An 8509-nucleotide genomic window follows, 5' to 3' on the forward strand; every position below is an offset into this window, starting at 1 on the left:
CTGAATTGCTGCAGTATATGTTTCAAGAAAATTCTTATAAAGGATATATCCTTCTTTACAACCATTTTTTACAGAGCTGAATTTATTATGCAGAGGACCTGTCATGTTCTCACGTCACCATAATCGGCTGCATAGTTTTGCAGCACAGCCCCATTGACTCTGATGATGTCTTTCTTTTGTTCATACTCTTCCCTGTTTCATTGTATAGGGTCTTAACGTAACCCTGACATTACCTACGGTATTGTCAGCGAGCGGTAGGGATCGTGGATCTGACATATTTACAGCATCAGGAGCCAAATCTAAGAAGAGCCGGTACAGGTGAACAGAGATGAGTATGTCAGTGGGGCCATGGCTACAAAGCTATGCAGCTTACCAACCTAACAGGAGGACATATGTTAGGTAGGTAAGCTGCAGAGCTTTGTAGTATATAAAGCGATTTTGCAAATACGCTTCATTTAAAATCTACCTGTCTGTATATATTGCTCCTATGCAGACCTATACATCTATATGGTTATACCGCAGACCATAAACATATACACTGTGCAGTCCGATCCTGCAGTTTTGTGTTACACTTTTCCTTCTGCCCTCTCTTCTACTGTTTGCAGACTTCAGAGAAACTGTAAGGACCAGTTCACATCACGTTTCACTATCATGTTGAAAATATCTGTGTTTTTTAATGTTTTTTCAAACACATCCATTAATATATCTACCGGTTTTCAATGGGGCTTCCATCATGATTATAAGTGTCCATCTGACAACTTTCTGTCAGGATCCGTTTTTTATACTGCCCTATGTGTGTACTGCCAGGGCATTCTAAATGTCATAATTAAATAAGAATGCACTAAACTCCAAACCCCTTCATAACCCCGCCCCATATAACCAAAGCCCCGCCCATGTCCCGCCCAACCCTGCCAGGCCTTGTAAAAATGGTCTTGCTTGAAGCCGGTCCCCGGTGCCAAAAAGGTTGGGGACCACTGCTCTAGAGTATCTATGCTTCCTCTTGTGTCTGGAATCAGTTTTGCTGCTGGCTATATCTCTCTTTTCTGTACATTATGCCGCAGGGATTTCTCAGTATGATATCAAAACAAAAAAAATAATTCTATATACAATTGGTAATAAATCATGTTAGAAAAACAAAAGTTATCAAATCAAAGCTTCAGTATTTTGCATATTATATTCCTAGGAGACAAGAACGGGGTGCTGGTTTCACTGCTTACCCATATGCTGCATTAGTACACGGTCTTGTTGCTTAGCAACACACATCATAACCTCCATATTCTTTACATATTTGCTATGAAGGTTGTTTAAGATTGTCTCATCACATCTAGAAGGCTAATCTGAAAATGTTTGCTTTAAAAATATCCCTTCAGCACTGTTCACACCTTGTACTGTACCTTCTGGCACTTATACCGGAATGTAATAGCAAGTATATACGCCTCATGACAGGCGACTTAAAAAAGTGCACTTCGTTCACAATAACAATATATCCAATTATATTCTCCCCTTTGACCTGATTTCCAATTATCACGAACTCACATATCTCTAGTTCTTTTATTAAGGGGTATTTGCAGAGGCATTTCCGTATGTGACAAAGCGAAGCCATTGGTTTCAATGGCTTCATTCATACGAACATGTTTCTGCCGCGCAAAATCTTTGTATGGGAAACGATAAGATCTGCTCTATCTTTGTCCGTGTTACGCAGAAAGCAGCTGTAGAAGTCTATGGCAGCTTAAAAAAGGGAGGGAGGGAGTTACCCCGCGTACAACGCAAGGAAAAGAAGACAGCTGGTTCTAATTTGGCATTTAATAGCCATTCTATTCTATGGAAAGGGAGTAACACGTAAGCGTGTGAATGGGCATTTCAAGCGCAAAAATAACAGTATTATATGCTGCGATGTATGTATCAGCCTGTTTCTTGCCATTTCCCAACCTAGCTTATGCGCAAATATGATGCATAGCAGCGAGCATATTTGCACATATGCTCATCTGAAAATGCCCTTAACCCTTTCCAATCCAATTTGCATCCTGGTTTTCCCAGGGGGGCTTACTCTTTTTCTGCCATTATACAATGGCGCTATCTGCTGGCTAAAGCCAGTACTGCATGAGATGACACATCGGATAGGCTCCGACAGCAGAGAGGCTTGCAATATACAGGAAGAGAACCCCGACGGACGTCTTTCAACATCGCAGCTGTACAGCCTTAAATCATAATGTCTTCAGACGTCAGACAGAGGATTGGAAAGGGTTAAACATATGAACATATTTTAGTTTCGTTATGCAGCTGTGATAATCACGGCCACGTAACGGGACAAAACGACACCACTGATTTCAAATGGTTTCAGAGGTTTCGTTTTCACTATCGGGGTTCTCGCCTGTTAATTGTATGGGTGAGAAAAGATCTGGCAGGACCTATCTTCCCGCTGTCTTATTCAAACTACTGCGCTATGGGGCGGAGTTTAAACAGCCAGCGAGGGAAAAAATAAAACCTCGTTCATGCGCAACTATGCTCCATACTTGCACATATGGCTGTCTGAAACTGCCCTAACATTTACATATATTGGTTTGGATGTTATTAGCAACTCATATTGTTTAGGCTTTCATGCACAATACTCAGTGAATAGAACCCATGGGTTTGTTTATATGCGCGTATTTTGCGTGCGCACCTCGGCCGCACAAAATAAGATAGAACATGCTCTATTTTCCTGCATATTTCTGCACCAAAAGTCCCCACGGAAGTTAATAAGGATGTGCAATGCAATGCGCATGCAATACGCAATGAAACATGAAATACCGCATAATTGTGCTGGAAAAAGAACACATCTGGAACTAATTAGCCATTTCAATTGTGTGTTTGCAGCGCAAAAACGAATATTCTCGGCAAGCAGAAAAAGTTCAGTAAAATATGCTGATACGCGTGCAAAAAGCCTCATCTATAGCGCAAAAATGTTGTGCTAAAGGCGCACAAACGCACTTGCGTTTTTGTGAAGCTGGCCTTAAGGACAAATGTTGGGCACTGAAGTGTCCAACAGTCGCCCCAGTGATAATCGCTCCTGTGATGTCACATAGGAGCAAAGATCACTCAGTGATTGGAGGCGAAGCGGGTCAGAGACCACTCCAATCAATCGCCTCCATTCACAGTCATTTAATTTTCCTGTCTGATGAAACTGAATGATGAACGATAATTCACTATTACCAGGGTATACTTTCCAGTGTAAAAATCTGTGTTCCTTCCTGTATTCAGGGTGCAGCATCCAAATACACAACCAAAATCGCCTGTCAGGCAAGATAATGGAGTAATAGACATCATAAGAAAGTAGGATATTCAATATTATGCCATTTTGGTACTGTATATTGACCATTGATTGATATCATGGGCCTCATTTATTAGAACTAACAGTAAACTGTCTTTATTGCCCCTAGCATTGACTTATCACATAAGCATGGTGAAAGATTTCACCTGGACATACGTGCAATTGAAAAATGGTATGAAGTAAGGTAGATGCTTGTGATGTCCGCTGATTGCTGCTGGAATATTCCAAGGGAGAACATTAGCGTACATGAACGAAATATGTGACTTAAGGCTCCTTCATGCGGGTATGGGGTGACTGCGTATTATGTGTGCGGGTTTTGTGTGTGTAATACGCTGTACCAATCTGCCACAGGCTCCTATGTTGCCGCTCACACATAATGCGCAAAATATATGCGCAAGAAAGATTGCAGCATGTTCTATCTTGTCGTGTATTACACACGTATTCATGCATACAATGGAAGCCGTCCGACTCGCAGCCCATCCGCAATTGACATTGCAGATGGACCGCAGATTTCGCGCGGGAAAAGCAGCAGTTTAAAAAAAATTGTACCGGGCATGTACGACGGTGAGCTGTGCAGACCATCCACAGTACAGAAAAAGAAAGAAGATGTCCGGTACGCACAGACGCCACTGCCAGAAGGATCGGATTCTGCTGCGGGCTCCCACGCGTGCAGAATCCATCCATCCCATGTGCATGCAGCCTAATTCTTTATTCTATGTTGTTTAGTTTATTGTCTGTAAATCTGTTCCTCACAGTCAAAATCTGAGCATTGATTTGGAATCAGCACCCAAAACTCCGTAAGAAACACACAAGTTTTCTCCAGAAAAAAAAACTTTTTTTTTTTGTAACACAGTGAAGTGAATGAATTACACTGAATGAGTATCATTCTGATTCCTATGTGCTGTTACTAAGCTTTCTTTCACATGGGACAAAAATCCGGTTTGTTGCCCTAAGGCCAGCTTCAAACAGGAGTAAGCGTATTTACATGCACCTTTGTGTAATTCCATGAAGGGCGTTGCGTTTTTGTACAAGTGTGTGTATTTTAATGTATTTTTTGCGCACGAACATGCCCTGTGTATTTACATGTCCAAAAATGCATGCAAACATGCTCCTATTGATTTCAATGGGCAATTAAGTTTAAAAGTGCTACTTTCCTGCACAATACACATGAAAATAGGACATGCTGCATTTTTTTTGTGCAACTGAAATGCATGTGCTAAAAACGCACATGTGACTAAATCCATTGAAATCAATGGGCTCTATTCATTGAAAATTGGGCATACAGATTTTGCATGCATAATACACAGTGCAAATGGGTTCGTGTGAATAAGCCCTTAAGTGGCTATACACTTGAAATAAAAGTTGACCAAAATGTCTAATTTTGGCAATTTCAGGCAATCATCGGCTGTAAAATTAATGCAAATGATTGTTAACTACAGCTAATGGAAGGCTATAGTCTGCTAGCGATGCATTCCTTCCATGTTTGGGTATAATGAGCCTAATGACAGACTCCCTTTAAGAACTGTTTGTAATTTGATATTTTATACAATCTGAAAAACCACTTTAATCTGTACTGTAGCTAGTGAGATCTTTCATACAAGCAATCCCAGGAAGGATTGATCAGCCGCATTTAGGCAATGTATGGCTATCTGTATCTAATTACCTTTGCAAAGACAGAGGGACTTAGTATCTCTGCTGGGATCCAGCACACACGGCACAGATTCCAGCACATCTTCCCCAGCTACATGCCTGTCTTAAATAGGTTGTCCGACTTAAATTTATTTTTCACAATCATGGTGTCCATGCTGAAAAATAATAATCCAGCTCACACTACTCTCTCCCTACTCCCCATGTGTGCCCTACCGATGGCTCAAGGTCTCCTCACTAACATTATATTTACAGGCTGCAACAGCCTATTGACGGGACGTCACAGGCTGCTGCAGCCTGTAAACAATATATCATGGAGGAAACCCAAAGCCATCAACAGAGTACATGCGGGGAACAGAGAAAGGTGAGTATGAGCTGGTAGCTCATACTACCCTCTCCTAGTATTAGTGTAGTATGTCTCCGCTGAAAATATTGGTTGGATGGGCTCACCTACAGGTAACGCTCAGGTCACACCCCAAGCTGGCAAAAGCTCCCAGTTGGCAGAGACATACTACACTAGTACCGCTCAGTACTAGTAGGCGACTCCCAGCTCCGGCATGACTACAGCAAGGAAGCTCCCTCAGGACATTCCTCCCGACCGGTGACGGACCGGAGGGCTTACACTCTGGGGATGCAGAGGGCTGACACTCAGCTCCGGCATGACTACAGCCAGGAAGCTCCCTCCGAACACTCCTCCCGACCGGTGCTGAACTTGAGGGCTGGCACTCCGCAATCGGTCAGGATAAGGAGGAGGGCTGGAAGCCACCTACTATGGTAGTACTGAGTGATACTAGTGTAGTATGTCTTTGCCAATCTGGAGCTTTTGCCAGCTTTGGGTGTAACCTGGGCGTTACCTGTAGGTGAGCCCGGCCAACGCATACGTCCGGTAGAGACATCCTACACTAATATCCGCTCTTGCAACTCCACATGTGTGCCCTACCGATGGCTCAAGGTCTCCTCACTGGCATTATGTTTACAGGTTGCAATAACCTATTTACGGGACGTCACAGGCTGCTGCAGCCTGTAAACAATATATCATTGAGAAAACCCAAAGCCACCAACAGAAAACATGCGGGGAACAGAGAGAAGTGAGTACGAGCTGGTTTATTATTTTTTAGCATGGGGAACATGATTGTAAAATAAAAATTTAAGTCAAACAACCTGTTTTAGACAGCAAGTATGGTATAAGAGAGTTTTGCCCCTTTAGCAGATCATTCTTTGACTTTACAATTCAATCTATGCACATGGAATGTTCTACTTCTAAAGGTACCTTTCCACAAGACAACTGTGTCAGCACGACTGACAATTGTCCCAACAACTATCACTCCTGTGCTTTCACGTACGAGTAATACCGTAGTCATTCACTAAATGGAAGCGTGCCAGAGATCTCTTCCTGCCTCCATTCACTGCAAACAGGCAGTCATTCAAAGATTAGCGACTGCTGAGCAATGTCTCATTTAGTGCCCAGTCACTGGCTGTGTGTACACAGGACGACTATCACCGAAAATCAGTGTCCACCAATTATCTACGCAATAGTAGCCCCATGTAAAGATACATTAAGGAGGCAGTTAATTCTTACAAGTTGCTTATCTTGCTGACAAAGAAAATAAAAGCACATGCTTAGGTGTTGCATTTCCTAAAGGTACTATGATAACTGCTAATATATCAGCCATACAGATTATTTGCAAAAGACAAAGTATAGGAAACAGTAGCGTGTTGCAACATTAATTAGTGTCTACAGATAACAAGATTGTAAAGCTTTCCCCTATTATTGGCAATCTACAACACTTATCTCGTAATTCAAGGCCTATATACAGGTCCCATTTAGCTCAGTCTTCTCACCCTTCCCCTTCTTACCTTAGTACTTTGACAGTTCTTCCAAGGAAATGAAGGGCAGCAGATAGAAGATCAACAGTTTAACTCAATTTTTTCCTTGATAGGTGAAGTATGCTTCACCAAACAGGTTTGACGTGTTTGCATTAATCAAGTCAACGCCTCATATCTTCACTTACAACTGTGACAAGGGAGAAGCAGACATGATTGAAGGAGAGAGGAGGGAATAGTAAGTAGGAGTGGCTGGGAGGCTCAGCCTTTAGATGTATGTTCCAGTACTAGCAGCTGATAGAAACTTGGTGTTTAGTTACTCTTTGTAATATGTAACTGGAAATTCAAGACATACAAGACTTTTATGAATCTTATCTTTTTAAAGTAAGGAACACCTTAAAGGGGAAATCTAATCTAAAGTAAAAAATATTTGTTTGAGAAGAGATGGATCATGGTTCTTCTGATAAGACAAATATCTCGAACCTTCTGGGCCTCAAGGCAAAATCTGTACCAGGGTCACACCTGCCATAGCATGGCACTTATAGGACATTTATCTTCTTATATGGCTGCAGTGTCCCAATTGGACTGCAAGCTCTATACCCCTTAGACTCTTTTCAAAACTTGTGTTTCCCCTCCACTGCTGGTTTCATCCTGGTTTCCATCTTCATTGCAGAAAACATCATGGGGTTGGAAACCAGGACAGAACCATAGGGGTGAATATTTGAGATGGAGACCATTGGCTCTGTTCAGCCAACATTTCATGCACCGTCCTGAGGTTTTATCTGAATTCCCAGTTCAGGATTCAGATGGAACCCTGGGATGGAACCATAGCCTGTCAATGGTCAAACAGAAATTTATGAAGTCACCGTTTCAGAAGGTTGTGTTCCTCACCAGAATTTGTGCCGGGTAGCATTTTTCTTTGCTCGTAAAAACAAAAGAATTGAGCAGTTAAAATCCAACTGTCCAATTTTTATATTCCCCGACATCTGCCATCATGCAAGAGTCAGCAGATTCCCATAGATGCTGGATAATCAACTTAATTCTTGTTTATTCGTTCAGTCGCTTCCGACTCTTCGTGACGTCGTGGACCAACCCACTCCAGAGCTTCCTGTCGGCTGTCGCCACCTCCAACTCCACCAAGGTCCATCCCGTAACCTGGAGTATATCATCCATCCATCTTGCCCTTGGTCTGCCCCTCTTCTTTTTGCCTTCCACTTTCCCCAACATCAGCATCTTCTCCAAGGTATCCTGTCTTCTCATTATGTGGCTAAAGATAGTCAACTAGATCCACCAAAATTGCTTTTTGTTTCCTTATCATCTATTATTTTCAACTCTAAACCCAATTTCTTTAGATCTATTCTTGTTCTGCTAGCAGAATTCTGAATGACTTTTGAAATCACCGATGTATAGGAATGAAGAAAACAACCTGACATGATTAAAAAAGAATAGCACAAAGTAGTTGAAATGTTTACTACCTGTAACGTTTTCAGGATTCTAGGTCCTCCTGTGTTTTCTTCATTATAGTAAAGACTCTGTAGAGTTAAGAGTATTTGTTGGTTTCTGTAGAGTAATTGTTCAGCCTTAATTTTTTCTGTTCAATACTGATACCTGTAGATTAGAGATGAGCGAGTATACTCGCTAAGGCTAACTACTCGAGTGAGTAGTGCCTTAGTCGAGTATCTGACCGCTCGTCTCTAAAGATTCGGCTGCCGGCGCGAGTGACAGGTG

General features: G+C 42.0%; 1 protein-coding gene across 2 annotated transcripts in view; it reads right to left on the reverse strand.

The window, feature by feature from the left end:
- The window catches only part of LOC136632773 (carnitine O-palmitoyltransferase 1, liver isoform-like), a 56376-nt gene extending 49439 nt beyond the window's left edge, over positions 1–6937 (reverse strand). For both annotated transcript variants that reach the window (XM_066607923.1, XM_066607921.1), the window contains exon 1: positions 6815–6937. The gene's annotated coding sequence lies outside the window, so the exon portion shown is untranslated. The remainder of the gene's footprint in view (positions 1–6814) is intronic.
- Between the last annotated feature and the right edge of the window lie 1572 nt (positions 6938–8509).

The sequence above is a fragment of the Eleutherodactylus coqui genome, chromosome 6 (assembly GCF_035609145.1).
Source record: "Eleutherodactylus coqui strain aEleCoq1 chromosome 6, aEleCoq1.hap1, whole genome shotgun sequence".
Taxonomy (NCBI): Eukaryota; Metazoa; Chordata; class Amphibia; order Anura; family Eleutherodactylidae; genus Eleutherodactylus; species Eleutherodactylus coqui.